The following is a 25,746-nucleotide window of genomic DNA, read 5'->3' as shown; positions in this document are numbered from 1 at the left end:
GGTACATCATGAAATATATTTCAAATTTCCCCCCCATTGTATTATATCCAATGTTTTCTTCTCACTCTTAAAATTATTATTATTTGCACATATCTATCAAAAAATTCTGTTCCATCCCCCCATTCTGAAATCAATATTTAAATCAAGTCTAGTCCCCATATTTTAAACCCCTTTTTACCCTACCCTCCTTCATTCCAAATATAACAGTAATTTAATTTCATCAAGACAATTGTTATTATATAGCCCATTACCCAAGAAAAGCAACAAAAAAAGAAAAACAACATAAAGTTTCTCTTACATACCATTTCAGTTTCAATTTCATATTTAACTTAGTTCTTTTAGTTCCCCAAGACATCATTAGTAATTATTCTATTAATTAGCTCTTAAATTCTTAAGTTTCACAAATCTCAACTTGTTCTGTATTGCTTTTAAATCAGAGGTCAACCTTCTAATTAAAAAAAAACCTTTCTTAAAGCTGCCTTGCACTCACACAGACATTTCCATCTTGCTTGGGAATGTCCTGAGATCACAGAGACATTCCTCTCTTATCATCTTCCTCTGCCTCTAGATAACATATGCCTAAAAATTTCCATATAATCAATTCTCAGTAAAAAGCATAAAAATTAAAAGGGGTAAGTACTTCTTATTTCTCAAATAATTTCCATCATTGTATTCAACTACTCCCTTGGACGTTTTATCACAAATTATTTCAGTTCCATTACATATTCTTAAAAGCGAAAGAAAATAAAACCTTATTTCCTTAACATAAATTCCTTAACACTCATTTCCCTCTTTCCCCATTATTTTCTATAATCCTTTCCTCAATTCCCCAAGACATCATTAATAGTTATTCTATAATTATTACTTATATTCTTGCTTAAATGACAAAATTCTCTGCTTAATTCTTTAATATATTTAAATCTGAAGTCAGCCGTCCAAGATCCTTTCTTAAAGCTGTCGTGCAATCACACCGACATATCCATCTTCCTGAAAATAGTCCTGAAATCACGAAGACTATTCCATTCTTGTGTTTCTTCCTCTGCCTCCAGATGTCACTCTTTAATACAGTTGCAATTCACAAATAACAAAGTGGCCATTTTGTTTCTATCTTGCTTAAATGACAATTAAGTTTCTTCTTGTTCTTGGATGTTTTGAATCATAAAGGTCAGCTTTCTTGTTCAAAATCTTTTCTTAAATATATCCTGAAATCACACAGATATATTTATTTATTTATTTATTTTATTAGATTTATAAACCGCCCTTCTCCCGAAGGACTCAGGGCGGTGTACAGCCAAAGTAAAAAGAAACAGTGTACAATTAAAATAAAATTAAAAAACTTATTATACAGTGTGGCCGGAATTTAAACAGTTAAAAAATCTAAAAAACCCCAATTAAAACCAGAGAGAAATTTAAAATTTAAAACTAAACAATTTAAGAAAGCCCCGCACGAACAAACAGATGTGTTTTCAGTTCGCGGTGAAAAGTCCGAAGGTCAGGTATTTGACGTAAACCAGGGGGAAGTTCATTCCAAAGAGTGGGGGCCCCCACAGAGAAGGATCTTCCCCTGGGGGCCACCAGCCGACATTGTCTGGCGGACGGCACCCTGAAAAGGCCCTCTCTGTGCGAGCGTACGGGTTGGTGGGAGGCATGAGGTAACAGAAGGCGGTCCCGTAAGTACCCAGGTCCCAAGCCATGGAGCGCTTTAAAGGTGGTAACCAGAACCTTGAAATGCACCCGAAAGGCAACAGGAAGCCAGTGCAGTCTGCGCAGGAGAGGTGTCACATGGGAGCTACGTGAGACTCCCTCTATCACCCGCGCAGCTGCATTCTGGACCAACTGAAGCCTCCGAGTGCATCTCAAGGGGAGCCCCATGTAGAGAGCATTGCAATAATCCAGGCGGGAGGTAACAAGAGCATGAGTGACTGTGCATAGGGCATCCCGATCAAGGAAGGGGCGCAACTGGCGAACCAGGCGAACCTGGTGAAAGGCTCTCCTGGAGACGGCCGCCAAATGATCTTCAAATGACAGCCGTGCAGCCAGGAGAACACCCAAGTTGCGCACTCCCTCCTTTGGGGCCAATAACTCGCCCCCAACAGTCAGCTGCGGCTGCAGCTGACTGTATCGGGGTGCCGGCATCCACAGCCACTCCGTCTTGGAGGGATTGAGCTTGAGCCTGTTCTTCCCCATCCAGACCCATACGGCTTCCAAACACTGGGACAACACTTCGACAGCTTTGTTGGGGTGGCCCGGGGTGGAAAAGTACAGCTGAGTATCATCAGCGTACAGTTGATATCTCACCCCAAAGCCACTGATGATCTCACCCAACGGCTTCATATAGATGTTGAACAGAAGGGGCAAGAGAATCGACCCCTGCGGCACCCCACAAGTGAGGTGTTTCGCGGTCGACCTCTGCCCCCCTGTCAACACCATCTGCGACCGGTCGGAGAGATAGGAGGAGAACCACCGATAAACGGTGCCTCCCACTCCCAACCCCTCCAACCGGCGCAGCAGAATACCATGGTCGATGGTATCGAAAGCAGCTGAGAGGTCTAATAGGACCAGGGCAGAGGAATAACCCCTGTCTCTGGCCCTCCAGAGGTCATCCACCAATGCTGTCTCCGTGCTGTATCCGGGTTGGAAACCGGACTGGAACGGGTCTAGATAGACAGCTTCATCTAGGTACTGGGGTAGCTGCCGTGCCACAGCACTCTCTACAACCTTCACAGTAAAGCGAAGGTTGGAGACCGGACGATAGTTACCTAAAATAGCTGGGTCCAGGGAAGGCTTCTTGAGGAGGGGTCTCACCACTGCCTCCTTCAAGGAAGCAGGGAAAACTCCCTCCAACAAAGAAGCGTTAATAATCCCCTGGAGCCAGCCTCGTGTCACTTCCCGGGAGGCCAGCACCAACCAGGAAGGGCACGGGTCCAGTAAACATGTCGTAGTATGCAGCCTCCCCAGCAACCTGTCCACGTCCTCGAGAGTCACATCTTTCTTGAAAGCCATCTTTCTTGAAATTATCTTGAACTCACAAAGACAATTTCTTTCTTTCATTTCTTCCTCTGCCTTTAGTGTCCTTCTTTAATTTACAGTCACAAATAACACAATGTCCATTTTGTTTCTGTGATACTAGACCACACCTTCCCTTTGTCTCCGCTTGTTTCCCTTTTTCCAAATCTTATCCCATTTTAATAATTCCTTTATATTTCTTCTGGTCCCAAATTACAGAGGATAGAGGGATTTAAGATATTTCATTAAAGTCAATGTAGTATTTCCTTTGGGTCCTTTCTCTTTTTTCTTTTCTTATTTATATCTTAAATAGTCAATCAAAATTTCCAAAAATCTCAAAACAATTGTTTAATTAAAAAAGAACTTATTTTCCTTTATTTAGTTGGGATTCTAAGCTTCAATTCCAACCCCTCATTGTCAAAATTCAGGTATCTTTTAACTTATTTCCTTCCATTTTCACTTTCACTTAAAGTTAACCGCTATTTCAATGTTTCTTTTAAGCTTAAGCTTATTTCCTCAAAAAAGCCTCAAACTCCCAGTATTCTCAAACAGTCTTATAATTAAAAGCTTTATCTCCTTTATTTAATTAGGGCTCTAGACTTCAATTCCAAGCCCTTTCTTTCAGAATTTAGGTAGCCTTTAAATTATTTCTTTCCGTTTTCACTTTCCATTAAATTTAGCTGCTATTTCAGTGTTTCTTCAATGCATGTGCCTATTTTTAAACAATGCTTCTTCGTGAGCTGGTGACAACTCACCCGACTTCAACATTCTGTTCTGAAATTGTGCTTCGTCCTCCTGCCCATTCTTCTGGCTGTCCCGACTTTGAAGCAGCTGATGGCAGCTGCAGTTCCTCCCTGCTGGGTTGGGGGGAAAAACCCGGAGCTGTATATATTGATCTCCAGGACCCATAATGAGTTTAATTGATTGAGGGTTTTACATAATGCTTTTTATTGATGTAATGAAGATCTGGAGTAGGTTACTAGCCATAGTTGTGTTAGTACACGTGCCCTATTCCCCATGAAAAGCAATGGTAGCACTGGACACTTTAGCACATTTTAAAAATCAAAATACCTCACATACAACCAAAGCCAAGGTTTATCCTAAGCATATTCAAACCATCAGTTTAGGTTCTTTAATCCAGGGGTCTCCCACTTTGGTAACTAAGACTTGTGGACTTCAACTCTCATGCTCCCTATGCTGGCTGAGTAATTCTGGGAATTGAAGTCTAGAAGTCTAAACATTGCCAAGGTTGGAGATCCTTGCTCTAATCCTTGGCAAACCAACATAATGTTGTGACCCAGGCCCAAGTAGGTAATAGGAAACTCAGTCAGTGTAAAAACAAACAAACTTTATTATAACAGCTGAGAATTAACTCATTCTCAGCATAGTCCAACTAAATTAAAGCAAATTCCTTCCAACACAGTTCCTCAGTCCTATCACCAATCTTGGTCCAATTAGGTAAACTGCCAAAGGCCTTTCTTGGCAAAAGTTCAGAAGATATCAATATGAAACAAATGCAACAAGACAAAGCTATCAATGCTGTTTTCTGGCAAAGAATCCAAACACTGTTGCTGATCTTTTAAGACTTATGGGAGGGGCCAATCATCTCTTGGCCCTACTCCTGAGTCATCCTCTTTGCTTTAGCTGCTCTTGCCTTCTGGCAGCTTTTCTCATGCGTGCATTAGGAACAGGCTCCTCCTGTTCCTCTGCCTCACTACTGTCAGCCTCTGGAGGCTCTGGAGTCCACACATCAGTCCCCATGGCCCTGGCCCCACCTTTGCCTCCGACGCACAGCTTTCATCCAGGCCTTCCCCAGCCTCCAGGACTGGCCCATGCTCTTACTCAGCCTCATCACTGTCTGAATCCGTTGCCAGCTCCGCATAATGTTGTGACACATAATGTTGCCCACATCACATAAACTGGAAAGAACACACAATGTACTGACACACCTTCAGGATACAATATAGTTAGTAAGCTAGTTGTAATGTGATTTATCAGAGTAGTACCAGAGAAATCCCTTTTAAAAAAACATCTGCCCACATTCCTTGTTGTTGTGAGACCTTGTGGAAGTAATGAAGCTTTAAAAAATTCTGGAATTCATGCTCAAAAAACATTTCTTTTTTATGCACTAGTGATTGCAACAATCAAGGCAGTTATTTGCCAATCAGTTTGATAAAGAAGAATGACCGACATCAGCCAAACTGTAGCTTATGAAATATGTACGATCAGCCTAATTCTGAACTTTTAGGGATAAAATGCCAAAAATAGGTTTTATATACCATGTTTTCCCGAAAACAAGACCCTGTCTTATATTTTTTTGAACCCTGAAATAAGGGCTTGGCCTTATTGCCATGCGCTCAAAAGCCCGATTGGGCTTATTATCAGGGGATGTCTTATTTTGAGGGAAACAGGGTAGGTACCCCTGTACTCTAGGTCATCAATGTTTTTCAGCCTTGGATAACATTAAATTGATACATTTTACAGTGATCTCTTGCATGAAAGGATAAGGATAGGAAGTTTTACCCTGAATCTTATGTGATTTCAGCATTGTTGCATGAGAGATCAACCAAGAGAGAACTTGTAAAGGTTCTGGCATCTATTTTTTGGGTGGGTGCCTGATCTATCTCTTGATAATGCTAGAAACTTGCTCTGCACTGTTCTGTATATAGTGCTGCTTGGTGTCTTGCACAACTAAGAGACCCATTTGCTAAAAGCTAGTTTATTTCAATAAAGACTTTATATGTTGCAGCTTTAGCATATTTATTCTACCCAGCTTTGTCTGCTAACAGGGTCGGGCATTTAAACAGATGCTGCATTCAAAAACCTGTTTGGTTCCAGCTGCAAGTGCCATACAGGGGGGGAAAAAATCTACTAGAAAATTGGAAAAGGTACCAATTGGTTTGATGAAATGGAGGGGAACTTAGCTTCCCTCCCTTCACTGCTCAAAACCCACACCGCTTGACATCATGGATGAATTTCCAGCAGATGTTTTTCCTGCTATACACAGCTGGATCTGGAATCAAAGTTTTTATCAACTTTTCTTTTTAATGAACATTTGAACTTTAGTTAGGTCACTCCTTATTTATTTATTTATTTATTTATTTGATTTCTATACCGCCCTTCTCCCGAAGGACTCAGGGCGGTGTACAGGCAAGAATAAAACAGACGGTACAATATACAAATTTAAAATGCAGTTAAAAAACTTATTTTAAAATTGGCCTGAGAAGTAAAATATATAATAAGCTAAAAAAACCCATTTAAAATTAATTTCTAAGAATTTAAAAATTTGTTAAAATCAATTTAAGCCAGCCCCGCGCGAATAAAAAGATGTGTCTTCAGTTCGCGACGGAATGTCCGAAGGTCAGGTATTTGGCGTAAACCCGGGGGAAGTTCGTTCCAGAGGATGGGAGCCCCCACAGAGAAGGACCTTCCCCTGGGGGCCGCCAGCCGACATTGCTTGACAATTAGAGTAGGTTAATTAGATTGTAAAACAGCCACCTTCAACCCAGCCCCCCCCCCCCCACAAGCTGGATGTCATTGCCAAGAATTCTAGGATTTGAAGTCCACATTACAAGAGGGCAACGTGGTTAGGAAAGGCTGATGGACAGAGGACTATTAGTAGTATTAAAAAAAAAAACTAAAAGAAGAAAGAAAACCTGGCTATGAATAGTCTGGAGAAGAGAAGACTAAAAAAGAAGAAGAGAGAGATGGTGTTATGTATTGTATATAGTGTATCGTTGTCAGTTGAAGTTCTCATTCTGGTCCTCTGTTGGAGCTGGAAAATATTCTCCTAATTGATTGCTTGGCTAATCAGTTTCATATAAAGGAGCTGTATTAGCCAGGGAGTGTTGTTGCCTCACAGGCAGTATTGAATAAAGAACTTTATTTATTTATTTATTTATTTATTTATTTATTTATTTATTTATTTATTTATTTATTTATTTATTTATTTATTTATTTATTTATTTATTTTGTCACAACAATATATGTAGGTATCATACAAAAGATTATATAGTATATAAACACATATATGAGTAAATATAAGGAGGTATAAGCATATATATAGGAAGAAGAAAAGAAAAGAAAAACAATAGGACAGGAATGGTAGGCACGTTTGTGCTCTTATGCACGCCCCTTATGGTCCTCTTAGGAATGGGGTGAGGTCAATAATATAAAGTTTTTGGATAAAACTTTTAGGATTATGGGAAGAGACCATAGAGTCAGGTAAAGTATTCCAAGCACTGATGATTCTGTTACAGAAGTCATATTTTCTGCAATCTAGATTAAAGCGGTTTACATTAAGTTTAAATCTATTAGTTGCTCTAGTATTATTGCAATTAAAGCTGAAGTAGTCTTTAACAGGAAAGACATTACAATAGATGATTCTATGAGTTAAGCTTAGGTCTTGTCAAAGGCGACGGAGTTCCAAGTTTTCTAAGCCTAGGATTTCAAGTCTGGTGGGATAGGGTATTTTATTGTTTTCAGAAGAATGGAGAACTCTTCTTGTAAAATATTTCTGGACACGTTCAATTGTATTGATGTCAGAGATGTGGTGAGGGTTCCAAACAGGCGAGCTGTATTCTAGAATTGGTCTAGCAAATGTTTTATATGCTCTGGTTAGTAGTGTGGTGTTTTTGGAAAAGAAGCTACGCAAAATTAGGTTTACAACTCTTAGAGCTTTTTTTGCTATGTAGTTGCAGTGGGCTTTGGCACTTAGATCATTTGACATGAAAACTCCAAGGTCTTTAATGGGATGGGGGTCGTCTGTAAGGTAATGTCCATCTAGTATGTACTTAGTTTTTGGGTTCTTTTTTCCTATATGTAAGACTGAGCATTTGCTGGTTGAAATTTGGAGCTGCCAATTTTTAGACCAAGCGGTTAGATGATTAAGGTCATTTTGAATGATAGAAGTATTGTCTGTGGTGTTAAATAGTTTGACATCATCAGCAAAGAGAACACAATTACTTGAGATGTGGTCACAAAGATCATTAATGTATAGTATAAAGAGTGTTGGTCCAAGGACGCTGCCTTGAGGAACGCCACTCTTGACAGGAACAGGATTTGATAAAGCATTGCCAATTTTGACCACTTGTTGTCTGTTAGACAGAAAAGCAGATATCCATTTGTGGAGGGGTCCTGAGATGCCATAGGATGTTAGTTTTAGGAGAAGTTTATCGTGTACTACTGAGTCAAAAGCTTTGCAGAAGTCTATGTAGATTGCATCTATTGATTTGCCTTGATCGAGATTTGAAGTCCATATGTTTTTGCAGTGGAGAAGTTGTAAGTTACATGATAATTTTTTCTTGAAACCCAATTGTTTGTTGGAGAATAGGTTGTTAGTTTCTAAGTGTGAGGTAATGGATTGGTTGATGATAGATTCCATGACTTGCAGGTGACGCAGCAAAGGGAGATTGGTCTGTAGTTTTCGACTAAGCTGGGTCTCCTTTTTTGAAGATAGGGATGACTGTGGCTAGTGACCAAAGTTTGGGAAGAAAGCTTTATCAAAGATAATACTTAGGGGTTCTGCTATATTAATGGAAAGTTTTTTTAAGAAATATGCACATAGACCATCAGGTCCAATAGAAAGCGATGGTTTTAAGTTGTGAAGAGCTTTTCCAACATTGTCTTCTGTGAAATCTATATGAGTTAAATCATCATAATCATTGCTGGTTCATTTGTGGAATGTCGGATATGTGTTATCGGAGTTAACAAAAACTGAGCCAAAGAAAATGTTGAAGAGGTTTGCTTTAACTGTTTCGTCATTGCATTCTTTGTTGTTAGAATCTTTTAGTGGTGGGATGGATCTTGAGTCTTTAAGTTTATTGTTGACAAAATTATAAAAGGCACGATTGGAATTTGTGCGCAGAAGGTCCTCTTCTTGCTTGGTGTGGTAATTTGTGCATTCAGTTTTTATTTGGTTGCATATGTTTCTGTAGCGGTTTTTGAAATTAGTAACATAGCCTTTTTTGTTTCTTTTCCAGAGGGATTTTTTTTTTGATTGAAGCTTTTTTATTGATATGGATAGTTTGTTTTTCTTGATCATGGTAGTCATTTGTGGTACATATAGTTTAATGACTCTATTGATTTCAAGTAGGAAGACTCTATAGTGGTCTTCAGCGGTTATGCAGGTTGCAAACAGATTTTGCCAGTCCAGAAATGAAAGATCGTTGTTTATAAGGTCGTAATTGGCTTTTTTGAAGTTGTAGTTGGGAGTACTGTTGTTATGACGATTTAAGTATGGATGTATATTGAGACGAAAATCAATCATGCAGTGGTCACTGTTGGAAAAAGGTTCTTTAATTTGTAGTCCGTAAATTGAGTTTGAATTGTTGCAGAAGATGAGGTCAAGGCAGTTGTTGAGTCTTGTATTGTTAGTTACAAGTTGTTCAAGACCTAGGTTTGTAACAGCGTTGTATAGTGTAGTATGGATTGGGTCAGTTGAACATTCATTAGTTGTCCAGTTAATGAGAGGTAGATTTAGGTCACCCAGGAAGATGAGAGGATATGGGCAAGAGGTAGCCCATGTTAGCATTGAGGTTAGCATATTTGCATGGGTAATGTCATAGTCAGGGGCTCTGTAGCATAGTAAGAATCGAAGAGTAGTGTCAAGCAAAAAAAAAAACAAGCAAAAAAAAAACCACACAAAAAAACCCTTATCCCATTTCAGACAAATGGTTGTCCAATCTCTTCTTAAAAACCTACAGTGTTGGAGCACCAGACTGTCTCCACATTAAACAGCTGGTTACAGAAGAAATGTTCGTGCACAAATATTATGCTGAGAAGGTGTTCAGAGTAGAAACACTTAGCCTTCTAGAACAGGGGTCTCCAACCTTGGCAACTTTAAGACTTGTGGACTTCAACTCCCAGAGTTCCTCAGCTAGCTTTGCTGCCTGCCTTGGGAGGCAGAGAATAGATGGGGGCAGGGCCAATTAGAGGTGGTATTTACCGGTTCTCTGAACTACTCAAAATTTCTGCTACCCACCTCTGGAGTGTTGGTTTCCACTGCTAGAATTTCATAGGGCCTGAATGATTTTTATGGGTATTCGTATTTATGATGCCATATATAGCTATAGACTCACTCCCATATAGCTGAAATAAAGTCAATCTCAACTCCTCCCCCCTCCCCGATTTTCTTTTAATAAACCCCTTAGCTTGCAGTATTTTTTTATCTGTCCACCAAAGAAAACTGTTCTGTAGTGTGTTTTTTTTAAAAAAATTTTATTCTGAGTTTTCTTAAGGTCAGCATACTTTCTAGTGTATTTAATTAAAGTAAATGTATTTTTCTAAGCTTATTTTAGAAGAGTTCATTTATTCAGGTTCTTAACAATTCTAATCAAAGTAATATCTAATAATTTCCAACCTCCAACTCTCTCCCCCCCCCCGCTTCACAATAGTTGAAAATTAAAGTCTCCTGCAAGTTGAACTTGACTTCTAGTGATCCTGCTTAATTGTTTTATCACACCACATGTCTGAACATGATTAAAAACAGCCTATAAATTAAGGATTTGCAGATCTCCCCTACTTCTCTTCACTTTATCTTGAAGTGCTACATCCTCAGCCTGTCCTACCAAGAGTAGATGATGGGCAGTATCCATTCCCCAAGGTGGTAAATGAAGATACCCCAGATGTCTTTCTTTTACAAATAATTTGATTAAAAGTTTGAATAAAACAATAAAAGGCAATAGAGACTAAGAAAGGAAAAAAATAATTGCAAGAAAGATAAATGTATAAAGAAAATAAACTTGTCCCCCAAGAAAATGATTCCCAATCCTCTTCTGGATAAGTATAATAAATTTCCTAATCTCTTCACCTCTTCTTAACCAACAATGATAAAACACTTCATCCCAAGCCCACTTCTTAATAATAAGCAAATTAAATAAGTAACATCTTCTTTAATTCAGTTACCAGCAACAGATCCATGCAGAGCTCTAAAATATTAACATTAATCAACATGTATAAAAACTCCACATTTCTCTTAACTGTAACAAAATCTCATTAATAGTCATGAAATATAACTTTCCCCGATGTCTTTTCAATAATGCTATATAGTAGAGACGGTAGTAACAAAATGGGAGACAACAACTAAGTTTCTAGAAGAACATTTACTGATTTGTTTTTTTTTAACACCCTAGGACAGTTTTTTTTTAATTTGCATTTATATCCCGCCCTTCTCCGAAGACTCAGGGCAGCTTACACCATGTTAAGCAATAGTCTTCAGCCATTTGTATATTATATACAAAGTCAACTTATTGCCCCCAACAATCTGGGTCAACCTTTTTGCCATCGTATGCCAAAAGCAAGGGGAGCTTAGGGTGGGTGGGTGGGTGTCACACATGCGTGTGCCCATACCCATAATTCAATGTGCCCCGCCCCCTGTGCATGCACACATGACCCCCGCGGTCACCCCACTTTTGGCACGTGATGGCACGAAGGGCCTGGTAGGCCCCTTTTTCGCTCTCCCTAGGCTCCAGAGGCTTTCTAGGAGCCTGGGGAGGTTGAAAACAGTTTCCTCCCCCAGAGGCCCCCCAGAGGCCAGAAACCTTTTTTCTGACTTACGGTGGGCCCGGAAAGCCCAAAAATCAGCTGGTTGATGCGTGCATGCTGAGGTAGAGCAATGCTTGCATGCCCATCAATTTGGCTCCATGTACCACCTGTGGAACATGTGCCACAGGTTCGTCATCACGGCCCTAGGAGGAAGTTGGACTGAAAATGCCATTTTGTTACTAATTCAGTTTTTTTTCTTCTCCTAAACATACAAACTCAGATCTTCCTATTTCTCACTCTTTCTTTCTTTCTTTCACTTGCATATACACGATTAGCTTATCAGCAAAAAACCCAAACAAACCTGAATATTACAAAGGATGTTTAAAATGAGGCGAAGAGAGAGAAATTGTTAATACATAAGCACCACAGGTGTTTATAGGATTATGAAATGAAATTGCTCTTCTAATTGATTATTTAAACACGTTATCAAATTTGGAAAATTGAAGTGGATTATTTTTCTTTTTTCAGAGTTGCAATTTTTCAGGGCGAAAGAGGGAGAGGAGAAGAAATACATTCTCTTTAACCTCACGAAGTGAAGCAGGTTAGTTTTGATAATGGAAGCTTGGATGGTCACTGCAAATATATTTTGGGGGCTTATTATTGCTTTTTAAGCAGAAGAAAAATAAAAGAGGGGAGGGAAAAAAAAGAACTTAAGAGGACAAGTTAACTCCCTTTCTCATTCGTCCAAATTCCAAGCAGAACTCTGGACTCTTTGCTTAATATTTCACCTGTTTTCACTCTGCTCCTCTTACTTCATAAGTGGAAAGCATGTTTGGTCCTGCGTTAAGCATAACTGCAATAAGCTTCCAGAGAAAATCTTGGAATATAAGGTATGCTAGTATTTCCCTAACTGCAAAATGTTCATTCTAGAACAGGGATGTCAAAATCAAGGCCTGCGGGGTGTTTAGATCTGGCCTTTGGGGCCGCCCTGGAAACAGTAAAGGACCAGCCCGTGGTGCCTCTGCCAGTGAAAGTTCAGGAGGGCCATGCCATGCCTTGATGGCCTCCTGAAGCTCTCTGCCAGGAAAAACTGAGCTCCGGGGGGCATCCGTGCCCCCCCGGGCCCCATTTTTGGATGCAAAGGGCCTCCTACATCCCTCTGTCAGTGAACAGCCTCGTTTTCGCTGGCAGAGGGCTAGCAAAAGAAACTAAAAACAAAACAAAAGGAGAAATGTTTCATCTTTTGCATTTGAGTATACAAGAAGGGATGGGAAAGGAGAAAGGGAAAGAGGAAAGACAAAGAAGAAAAAAGAAAGATGGGAAGAAAGCAAGGAAGGAAAAATAAGGAAAGGGGAATGAAGAAGAAAGGAAAATGAAAAGGGAAGAAAAGGGAGGGAGGGAGGGAGGGAGGGAGGAAGGAAGGAAGGAAGGAAGGAAGGAAGGAAGGAAGGAAGGAAGGAAGGAAGGAGATTATAATGAGAGTAAGGGAGGGTCCTGCCTTAGCACTTGGCTACCACAGGTGCCCCCAAAATGAGTGATGTCAAGCTGGCCATGCCCACTCTGGCTATGTCCACCCTGGCCATGCCTACCCCAGCCACTACCCCCCAACCCCCCAAAGTCAAACACACCCCTGATACAGCCCTCAATGAAATTGAGTTTGACCCCCCTGTTCTAGATAGCTCTAAAAAAAAGGCAACCATAGGTAGTAGCCTAAAAAGTGCAAAATCTTTGTGCACTCTTTCAAGCAACTGAGTGAAACCCATTGGTTAATTCCACGTCTACATCATTTCATGAGAACCGTTTAATTTTTTGATGAGAATCTTCCTTTGTTTTCCTGGTGGGTTGCTTGAAAATAGACAAGTGGGACCACAGAAAAGAGATGGGTTTAGATCCCCCTAATGTAGAGATGCAATGCAGACTAGATTAACTCAAGAGAACTGAGCCTTCAATAAGAAAAAAAAACCCTGAAACCAATATCAAAGAAAGCCCTTCCATTATATTTAAAGTACACAGCTTGACCAATGTTGTCTTTTATGCAAACGCTACAAAATGCACTTGAAGAGCAAACTGGGGGGGGGGGAGAGAAGTAATTTCCTCTCAACAGTCATAGATATTTGCTAACTTTCTAGAGTGCTAAAATCCTTTTTAAGTGTACACTTCTGGGATCTCTTCTGAAGTATAAAACACTTGTTATTTTCAAGCCAGCAATTTTCAGAATTACCAAATGACTCTATGATGCCAATAGAAGGAAGCTGACTGAAATATGTTGGACCATCTAGCCGTGTTGCTGCGTACTCGAGAGATTACCAATATTTTGCTCTAATATAAAGTACCAATTGATCACCATCAAACCCAAGTGGCTGCGCAGGTGATGAACCTGCGGGTATCAAAATAAGAGATTGCTCGCACACAAAGAGAATGGCTACTAGTCTACCCATCCCATGGGCAGTGTTGGACTGATTTTGCTGTAAATAGGGTTCACACATATAGTACAGGGTAATTACCTGAATCATTGCATAATGGCTTTAACCACTGACTATCTACTAAACAGTAATTCTGTGTATTTGAATATTTCTAGTTCATCTTGGTAGGAGAAGTTTAACAGAGTGGATCACATTACTGTTGTTCAAAATAGATATTTAATTATTATTATATACATATACATACACACACACACACACACACACACACACACACACACACACACACACATATATATAATTTGCATTTATATCCTGCCCTTCTCCGAAGACTCAGGGCGGCTTACACTATGTTACCAATAGTCTTCATTCTATTTGTATATTTATATACAAAGTCAACTTATTGCCCCCAACAATCTGGGTCCTCATTTTACCTACTTTATAAAGGATGGAAGGCTGAGTCAACCTTGGTCCTGGTGGGACTAGAGCCTGCAGTAACTGAAGATAGAATGCATCTAGCGTGTCTTTTAATGTAATGTTAATAGCAACAACATCATTTCTCCTTTTTCTGTAAAAGAAAAATGCTTGATTGTCCTAGACAAGCTTTTCAAACTCATTTTTTTCTATTGATGCAATAGAAAGTACTGACATTGGTTCCTCTTATTAATCTGATTTATTAGCTTATTAGCTATCCAGATTAAATCTACAGTAAACCGCTCCAATCTTGATTGCAGAAAATATGACTTCAGTAACAGAGTTGTTAATGCCTAGAATGCACTACCAGACTCTGTTGACTCTTCTCAAAATCCCCAAAGCTTTAACCAAAAACTGTCTACTATTGACCTCACCCCATTCCTAAGAGGTCTGTAAGGGGCATGCATAAGAGCATCAATATGCCTACCGTTCCTGTCCTAATGTTCCCTTTGACTGTATTCAATTTCATATAGTTATTATATACTTGTGATTATATTTATGCTTATATATAGTATAGTTATTTCATGCTTATGCTGTTGTGACAAATAAATAAATAAAAAATAAAAAAATATTTTTGTCCAGCGTCTAGTTATTTTACTACCTTCCACCTACTGGCTTTAACATCTATTTCTGTTATTTCTCGTTACGTGCTTTCCATGGCCATGATTGAAAAAACACATACTGTATTTGTTATTTAATCATGCAAATACAATACAGTGAGAGACAGTCTATCCTTGATAGATTATTTTTCATTAAGGGTATCATAACAGAAACTTCCCACAAGGATAAATATGCTAGTTATGAATAGCCTACTTTTTGGTGCCAGACAACAAGAGTCCTGAACTGACAAAGAAGACTTATTTCTGAAAGTTGTCTACTACAGTTATTCAGGGTTCCAGGGTCTGGTACTTAACCATTTAGTATTTTAATATAGCCATACCAGTGGCTATATTAGCAAAATCTTGGTTTAAATGATTATACAACGATCAAAATCATTCACACGATTAAAAAAGCAGAAGTTAGAAAATAATCAGATTGTTAGGAAAAAAAGGATTCCTTCCTTCCTTCCTTCTTTCTTTCTTTCTTTCTTTCTTTTCTCCCTCCCTCCTTTCCTTTCCTTTCCTTTCCTTTCCTTTCCTTTCCTTTCCTTTCCTTTCCTTTCCTTTCTTTCCTTTCCTTTCCCTTCCTTTCCCTTCCTTTCCTTTCCTTTCCTTTCCTGATATTTACCTTGTTCATCAATTCTTTGAACCTTTGGCATGAGCTTGAATATATCCTACACTGAATATTTTGTTGTGAGCATTGTAAAGTGTGGTAAAGTTTGACACTTGTTGTAACACAGACATAAATGGGGCTGTTAACGCTCAGCGTCAGCATTTATTTCATTTGGAACATTTTGTTTTTCTAGCACCCCTCAAACCTTAAGCAAAGAAAAACCACAGCCTTAAGATCCCATTTTGGCAGTGGGGCCACTGTCTGCCAGAGCCTGGGGCAAACCTCTAACTCTCAAGGAAATGGACTTGTTGTTACCCTGATATATAACATGTTGACAAGCCAGTGGGCTTCTCATCTTCTGTGGGAATTAAAGAATTACCAAGCATATTATGGAAGCTGTCATGAAATGGAAGCAGAAGTCAATGTTTTACCATATTCTGAATTTCTTGCTGAATTTCTGGCCCACCTTGCTGTTATATTTGCTCAAAACACAGGGCACATACCTTACACAAGGGAAATCTATCTCCTATTCTGTTCTTATTACCGTACAACAATTTTGCAAGGTACTATAGACTCATTGAAACATTATGGCAAAGAGGGAGAGCTTTGAAGCCCTTAGCAAGGCTATTTTCAGAGTTTCAACTGTAGGGAACAATTCTTTTACTTAATGGCCATATAAAACTTGTACAAAACCTTGGCCTCAGTTTTGATTGAAAACTAAACTTGGATTTTCATAGTAATGATAATTATGGCTATATTTTGAAAGGACGTGATCAAGATTTTGAAAAGCGCTTGTAAATTGCTTCTGAACACTTGAGAAGCACTGCAGGTATGTTAATTTTCCTAAATGAAAATATTCTTGAACCTATAGAAAGGCTTTAGAAAAGCTTTTCCATAGAGCTTTTGAAGCTTAACTGTGGCTGCTTGGTGTTGGGGTAAGCGTCGGGGTTAAATAATGTTACTTTTTTAGTGAATATTGGTTTTATTTTTATTTTTTTAGTTTGGTGCATAAGTGCATCAGCGTGCCTACGGTCCCTGTCCTACTGTCACCATTTATATGTAACCATTCTATATGTTTATGGCTAAGTTTTGCCTGTTTATATCCTTTTTTTGCGTGTGCCAATTCTTTTCATGTGTCCGTGTCTATGTCTATACTGTTACTTCTTTCCTTATACTTGTTGACAAATTATTATTATTATTATTATTATTATTATTATTATTATTATTATTATTATTATTATTATTAATAATAATAATAATAATAATAATTTACTTTATTCATTAAATATGAAACTCAGTCAACTGAACATTCAAAAATGCATCACAAATACCATTGACTGGTGCTAATGGTTTATATGGGTTGCTGCCAACGTCCTAAGTATCAACCAAGTACCTTCTTAAGATGGATGATGTTCTGAGTAGCACAGTTTTTTGCAGTTCCGCTGGTGTTATTGCAGGGAGCTTCAATTTGTTGATGCATCTTATAAAATTCTTGGACATGGCACCAAGTGCCCCGATGACAATGGGTATCACTGTTACATGTTTCATCCATAGCTATGTAGTTTCGATGGCCAGGTCGCGATATTTCATGATTTTTTCCAGTTCTTTTTCTTCGATTCTGGCATCTCCTGGTACTCCGATGTCAATAAATTGTACGTTTCGTTTTTCAACAACTGTGATATCTGGTGTGTTGTGTTCCAAGTGACAATCTGTCTGTATTCAAAAGTCCCACAAGATCTTCACCTTCTCATTTTCTATAACTTTTTCCATTTTATGTTCCCATGACTTTTTGGATACAGGCAAGTCGTATTTTTTACATAATGATCAGTGGATTAATTTAGCAACTCGGGCGTATCTAGCTTTGTAATCAGTTTGTGCGATTTTGCTGCATTTACATATTAAATATGAAACAGTTTTAACTTTGTTGTTGCAAAGTTTGGATTGAATAATAATAATAATAAAGAAACATGTAACAGTGATACCCATTGTCATCGGGGCATTTGGTACTATGTCCAAGAATTTCATAAGATACATCAACAAATTGCAGCTTCCTGCAATAGCACCAGCAGAGTTGCAAAAAACTGCACTACTTGGAACATTGTACATCTTAAGAAGGTACTTGGTTGATCCCTGGGATGCTGGCAGCAACCTGTATCAACCATCAGCACCAGTCAATGGTATTTGTTATGCCTTTTTGAATGTTCAGTTGACTGAGTTTCATGTTTAATGAATAAAGATAAATAATAATTATTATTTTGACATTCTGCTTTAAATGACACTGTAAACAGCTGGTCCTGATTATAGTGGCTTATACACTTAAATAAATCCATAGATATATCCCATAGTAAAGACATTCGTAAGGTTAGCTTCCTTGTGGTGAAAATAATATCAAATATCTATATTTGCTTACTAAGATATATATTTACATGAAGTGCTCAGGCAAACAATATTAGTTGTAAATCCCGCACTGCAAAATTCTTTAGCAACTTTTCGCCTTTTCACCCATGTACATAACTCCTAAATTGTTTGTAGAGCATGTAGAGTGCATATATCTAATAGTTAGTCGCCACTTCAAAGGCCATTTAGACAGCGTGTTCTGCTAATGAAAAAGCCTTAAGTGAAGATAATTTGGTATATTCAGAAGATACTTAACCGAATTAAGTACCCACATTGCCTGAAGCCTTCAAGCCTCAAGCTGTGAATCCAAAGGGGAGATGATGTCTCCCACAAATATAACATCTTATCTTCACAACCATACTTCCATTGAGAAGGCTACTTCATAGAGACAAGTGTGAAGCATTTGATTGTTAATGTGAACATTTTTTTTTCTTTCTCCCTCATGTAATTCCTAACAGTGAACTGAAAATGATGGGGGAAAGGAAGTGTCAGGGGAAAAAAAACCTAACATAATTCCTGAAAATACCTTGTAAAGCCTAAAGCTGCTCAATAATAGTGGAATTGTGGATGGCAGAAAAATGGAAAATTGGGAAAGATGGTGGTAGAACGTGCTGCTTAAGGTTTTACTGAAGAACTTTCTTGCATTGATACAATTGCAAAACACTTTTTTCCTTGGGAGCATTTTTTCCCCATTTTTTTTTAACAGGATTCTAAAAGAAAAGACAGACTTCTAAACTCAATGGGATGCATCTTTCTCTCATGTTTTTTTTTAAATTTGATACAGTCAGGCACAATCTCTTCTAGTGGCTGTAATAACAGTTGAGCCTTCCGATTTGGGCACTGAATCTTATTATGCATGCAAAAATTGTCTCAAGTAGATTTTTGTTCTTAAGTTATGCCTCCTGCAGTATGTATTTCTTTCTCAGCTTTGCTTTTCATGTCTGGATTTATTTTGTCCGCATTTTGTACGGAATTGGATTACCAGTCCAAAGTTGTTTTGCAAATGTAAGTTCTGAATTTAAGGTTAAAACTTTGTGAAAATTCTATTCAATAAAATATACCTTTGGGACTGCCACAGGAATGCATTATAAAACTATTAAAGAAAGGGCTGCATCAAAATAGTGAAGAAAAACGGATTCTTAGGAAACTGAAAAATGAGAGAGCTTTCTCCTCATTTCATCCTTGTCAGGAAAGAAGCGTATGGATTCATGAAGTTGTTTTACCACATATCCACTAAAATGTATACTTTCTGAAAATGGCGTCAGCAGATATTACTATTTGTTCATTTTCTTTTTCCATTATTCCTTCACAGAAGAGTTTTGTACGACAACCTAATGCTGTGGAACAGGGTGAGCTCCCATTCCTTGTCCCAGCTTCTGCCAACCTAGCAGTTCGAAAGCATGTCAAAAAATGCAAGTAGAAAAATAGGGACCACCTCTGGTGGGAAGGTAACAGCGTTCCATGCACCTTTGGCGTTTAGTCATGCCGGCCATGACTAAACATCTAAACGATGACTAAACATAGTTTGGCTGGGGTTTTTTTTTCTGCAGAACCTGACATGGAGATGAGCACCGCCCCCTAGAGTCAGGAATGACTAGCACATATGTGCGAGGGGAACCTTTACCGTTTACCTTTTAATATTAGAGAGAATGCAGTGACTTTGAGTGCTAAGAAGACAGTAGAAACTTGGTAATTACATAAGTTTTACTTCCAGGAAGTAAACACAGCAAAAATAGCATAGCTAGTTTTGATTACTCTTCATTTGGTCATATTCCTTCCATTGGTTGTGAGCCATGCCACAAAACAAAGACTACTTCAGATATTGCATTAGGAACCCCTACCCCAAGAATACCAATAAGTTAAGACTTGGAGAAAGTCTATAGAGATTCTCAGTCATTCAGGTCATGGTTGCTCCAAAGATGCTTTTTCAGGAGACAACTGGACTTTCTTGTTTTTTCTTTGAAGACGTTTCGCTTGTCATCCAAGAAGCTTCTTCAGCTCTGACAGGATAGTGGGGAATCGAAGGATTTATACTCCTTGAAGACAGCTGGTCATTTGCATCCTTTTAGAGGGTCATTGAAGCACTTGGAGGTTTATCTGTGTCCTCAGGGTCACCTGAGTGGTTCTCCTGATTCCTGTAGTCTATAATTTTTTCTCTGGAAATCCATTCCTACTCCCACACCATTCAAAGGGTCTTCATCCTAAATTATATAGCTAAAAGTCTGTAGAGATTCTCAGTCATCCAGGTCATGATTGTCCCAAAGGGGCTTTTTTCAGGAGGCAACTGGACTTTCTTGTGTTTTCTTTGAAGACTTGGAGTACCTTTAAAATAAACGCCATTATGATTTTAACTCAGAGCCAGAGATTAAAATTGGTCCTGCCAGTTAACCAACTCAAACACTGCTTGATATACTTGATGATTCCAGCATTTCTTAGCTTTGGGAGTTGAAAAAAAAATATTGTTATGCTTCACTTGAATTTTGGTTTATTGTTAATTAAAGTATAAGAGATTAAAGATGGAGCAACATTAACCTTTCAAAGTTGAAAGAAGGATAGCACAATACCAAGCACGGAATGATGTTATAAGAGCTTCTTGACATTAAGGCAGCCCAGTAGAAGGGGGAGAAGCCTAATTAAATGATTTAAAATATTTGAGATAAAATATGAGAAAAATGATGGAAAGTGATGAAGTATTATCTTGAGCAGATTCATGTTCAATAATGAATTCATGCTCTTTCCATCTTCAGTCTACAATTCTGCTATTACCATGTTTTCCGGAAAATATGACTACTCAGAGACTAAGTGCTACCTTCATTTTTACATGTGCGCCCAATATAAGCCCTACCCCAAAAATAAGTCCTGAACACTCCAGGGTGCACAGTAAAAATTAAGCTAGGGTGAGGATGTGGGGTGGAGGGTAGAGCTGCTCTACTACTTACCTTTGGATAGTTGCAGCCAGGTCTTGCATGCTTTGGCTCATTTCTTCTGCAGCCAGCAAGGCCTTTGTAGGCAATAACAAAGCTCCAGATAGATTTATCTGGAGCTTTGTTATTGGCTACAGAGGCCTTCAAGAAAGCCTTTCTGGCTGTAGAAGAAATGGGCTGAGGTGTGTGAGGCCTGGCTGCAACTATCCGAAGCCGAAGAAGTTCCTGAAGGCCTCTGACAGAAGAAGGCCGGGGGCGATGAATGCAAGTGAAGTGAGTCAGTCGATGTCATCCTCCCTGAAAATAAGACCTGGTGCCATTTTTGTTGGCAAAATAAATTTAAGACATGGTCTTATTTTCGGGGAAACACGGGTATTATGTATTTTTCTCCTTATTTATTTATTTATATATTTATTTATTTATTTATTTATTCATATTTTTATACCGCCCTATCTCCCTAGGGACTCAGGGCGGTGTACAGCCATCTAAAAACAACATAAATATACAAAGTAAAACATTAGTCTAAAAAACTTATTAAATAGGCCGAATATTTAAAATAGACATATAAATAATAAAACCCCAATTTAAAACCAGATCTAAAATTTAAACAATTAAAATTTAAAAAATCTAGTCCAGTCCTGCGCAAATAAATAGATGTGTCTTAAGCTCGCGGCGGAAGGTCCGAAGGTCAGGAAGTTGACGAAGTCCTGGGGGAAGCTCGTTTCAGAGGGTGGGAGCCCCCACAGAAAAGGCCCTCCCCCTGGGCGTTGCCAGTCGGCACTGCCTAGCTGACGGCACCCTGAGGAGTCCCTCCCTGTGGGAGCGCACGGGTCAGTGGGAGGCATTCGGTGGCAGCAAACGGTCCCGTAAGTAACCCGGCCCTATGCCATGGAGCGCTTTAAAGATCATTACCAAAACCTTGAAGCGCACCCGGAAAACCACAGGCAGCCAGTGCAGTCTGCGCAGGAGAGGTGTTACATGGGAGCCACGAGGGGCTCCCTCTATCACCCGCACAGCCGCATTCTGAACTACCTGGAGTCTCCAGGTGCTCCTCAAGGGGAGCCCCATGTAGAGTGCATTGCAGTAGTCCAGACGAGATGTCACGAGAGCATGAGTGACCATGCATAAGGCATCCCAGTCTAGAAAGGGGTGCAACTGGCGGACCAGGCGAACCTGGTAAAAAGCTCTCCTGGAGACAGCCGTCAAATGATCTTCGAAAGACAGCCGTCCATCCAGGAGAACGCCCAAGTTGCGTACCCTCTCCATTGGGGCCAATGACTCGCCCCCAACAGTCAGCCGAGGCTGCAGCTGACTGTACCGGGATGCCGGCATCCACAGCCACTCCGTCTTGAAGGGATTGAGCTTGAGCCTGTTTCTCCCCATCCAGACCCGTACGGCTTCCAGACACCGGGACAACACCTCGATAGCTTCGCTGGGGTGGTCCGGTGTGGAAAAGTACAGCTGGGTGTCATCAGCGTACAGCTGGTACCTCACACCGAAACCACTGATGATCTCACCCAGCGGCTTCATATAGATGTTGAACAAGAGGGGCGAGAGGATCGACCCCTGAGGCACCCCACAAGTGAGGCGCCTCGGGGGGCCGACCTCTGCCCCCCCCGTCAACACCGTCTGCGACCGATCAGAGAGATAGGGGGAGGACCACCGATAAACGGTGCCTCCCACTCCCAATCCCTCCAACCGGTGCAGCAGGATACCATGGTCGATGGTATCAAAAGCCGCTGAGAGGTCTAATAGGACCAAGGCAGAGGAACAACCCCTATCCCTGGCCCTCCAGAGATCATCCACCAACGCGACCAAAGCCGTCTCAGTGCTGTAACCGGGTCGGAAACCGGACTGGAACGGGTCTAGATAGACGGTTTCCTCCAGGTACCGGGTAGCTGACATGCCACCACTCTCTACAACCTTCGCCGGGCGGGTTGGAGACCGGACAATAGTTACCTAACACAGCTGGGTCCAGGGAAGGCTTCTTGAGGAGAGGCCTCACCACCGCCTCTTTCAAGGTGGCCGGAAAGACCCCCTCCTGCAAAGAAGCATTTGTAAGCCCCTGGAGCCAGCCTCGTGTCACATCCTGTGTGGCCAGCACCAACCAGGAGGGACACGGGTCCAGTAAACATGTGGTGGCATTCAACCTACCCAGTAACCTGTCCATGTCCTCGGGAGCCACAGGGTCAAACTCATCCCAAACAGTCTCAACAAGACGGCTCTCAGACATCCCACCCGGATCTACCCAATTTTGGTCCAGACCGTCCCGAAGCTGAACAATTTTGTCGTACAGATAACCACTAAACTCCTCAGCACATCCCTGCAACGGGTCATCCCGCTCTCCCTGTTGAAGGAGAGAGCGAGTTACCCGAAACAGGGCGGTCGGGTGATTATCTGCCAACGCAATGAGGGAGGAGATGTAGCAACGTCTCGCTTCCCTCATTGCCACTAGGTAGGTCCTAGTATAGGACCTAACTAGTGTCCGATCAGCCTCTGAACGACTAGACCTCCAGGAACTCTCTAGGCGTCTTCTCCAGCGTTTCATCTCCCTCAGCTCCCCGGAGTACCAGGGAGCTGGTTGAGACCTACGCTGGGTCAGAGGCCGCAAAGGCACGACACGATCCAAGGCCCCCGCTGCGGCTTGTTCCCAAGCCGCGACAAGTTCCTCGGCCGTGCCGTGAGCCAGACCCTCAGGAAATGGCCCAAGCTCCGTCTGGAACCTCTCCGGGTCCATCAGGCGCCTGGGACGGAACCAACGTATTGGTTCCGTCTCCCTGCGGTGTTGAGTGGTGGTCAGAAAGGCTAGGCGAAGGAGGAAGTGATCTGACCATGACAAAGGCTCAATGACTAAATCCCTCAAGTCCAGATCCTTCAACCACTGACCAGAGATAAAAATCAAATCCAGAGTGCCACCCCCACTGTGAGTGGGGCCATCAACTACTTGAGTCAGGTCCAAGGCCGTCATGGAAGCCGTGAACTCCCGAGCAGCTGAAGATGACAGGCCGGTCGATGGCAAGTTAAAGTCCCCCATGACAATAAGTCTGGGGGTCTCCACCGCCACTCCAGCAAGCACCTCCAGGAGCCCGGGCAGGGCTGCTGCCACGCCGCAAGGAGCCAGGTACGTGACAAACAAGCCCATCTGACATCTATGACCCCACCTCACAAAGAGGGATTCACACCCGGCAATCTGAGGTACAGTGGTCTCCCTCAGCTCTAGACTCTCTCTAATCACAACCGCCACCCCTCCACCCCTACCTGGGCCCTCGGCTGATGGAATGCTCGGAAACCCGGCGGGCACATTTGCACCAGGGGCACGCCCCCTTCTGCGCCCAACCAGGTCTCTGTAATGCCCATAAAGTCCGCGGCACCCCCCTGGATAAGGTCATAGATTAGGGAGGCCTTATTGGCCATGGACCGTGCATTGCACAACATCAGCCGAAGGCCCGGGCTCTGAGGGTCTTGACCATCCGGGGAACGGGAGAAGTCTGAGGGCTCGGGGCGCGCGATCGCCTGCAAGCATCGAGCGCGCACCCCCTTAACACGATCCGAGCCCCCACTTCCGCCATATCTGCCCCTCCCCCATACCGTGCAAATAGGACCACCCTCAACCAGTGGAACACAAACTCCCCCCGTGACCCTTGGACCTATTAACTTACCGCCACGAGCATACGCAGGAACTGGACCCCCACCCGATGGGTGTCCCCCAACACCCGCCCTTTCCCTCCCACCCCTTAAAAATGCCCTATCTAAAAAACCCCAAAGGCTCTTCCTCTTCGCATGCCACCTCTGTGGGTCCCAAGACCCATCATTGAGGCCGGCCCTTGGTAATAAAATGGGCCATTCCTGCGAGGCGGGGGTACCTCGCAGGCGCAGAGTTCCTGTACCGAATAGCGTATACAAATCATAAAAAATAACACTGTGCTAGGAGATAGAAGTCGACGGGAGATGATAATTGTCCAGGATGGCAGGATATTATACAATAGTTCCTCAAATGGATACCCATCATCCAATAACTCGACAAATGGTGGCTGACACATGATGACAAATAAGCTAAAGATGGAGAAGATGGAAAAGTAGCTCAGTCCTAAAATCCATAAGAAAGCGAGGTAGGTGGGTCTTCTACCACCAGCAGCAATGTCTACAGCTGTTTTTGGATACGTCCCCCGGCAGATCTCAAATCGGTCTCCAAGCCTCTTCCACCACAGTTCATAGGAACAATCCTGGCCAAAGAGTCCCAAAAGGCCATGTAAGTGCCGATGACAGTGCACCTTAATAATAATGGAAGAAGCGGGCCCATAAAGGCCAGGACACCTCCAATATCCACCGCGCCAATCCCCTCCGCCAAGATGGTCCAAGGTTGAAGATCTCTCCAGGCAAACCCCATGCTCCAATTAGTCCAGAAACTGGCCATAGGCCAAAGGCCTGACCACTCCTCAAATCCGGGGCCTTTCCCAGAAACCGGGCCAGGCACCTCTGAGGAAGGCCGGCATGATGTAATAGGCCGCAGGTCCCAAACGCGGCAGGAGCGGGGTAAAATGTCCTCAAGGAACCTCCCATACAGGGAGGGCAGTGGAGGAGCCGGAAACAACCCTCAACCCCCATCGCCCCGAAAAACCAGGCTGGAGGGAGGTGAGCACACCAAGGGTAGCCCAGTGCTGAATAGCAGAAGAACAAGCCGCGGTCTCGTCTTTCAGCGACGAGCCGATGAGCCGCGGCCTCACCTCGCGTCCAGGGAAATGGCCGCCGGCCGCCACTCGCCCTCACCCACCCGGCCTCGTTCTCAGCAGCCATGACACCGAGAAGGCCCGCAGACCTCTCCCACGGCT

The sequence above is a fragment of the Ahaetulla prasina genome, chromosome 6 (assembly GCF_028640845.1).
Source record: "Ahaetulla prasina isolate Xishuangbanna chromosome 6, ASM2864084v1, whole genome shotgun sequence".
NCBI lineage: Eukaryota > Metazoa > Chordata > Lepidosauria > Squamata > Colubridae > Ahaetulla > Ahaetulla prasina.
The sequence above is the reverse complement of the archived record's forward strand: the minus strand, read 5'-3'. Positions refer to the sequence as shown.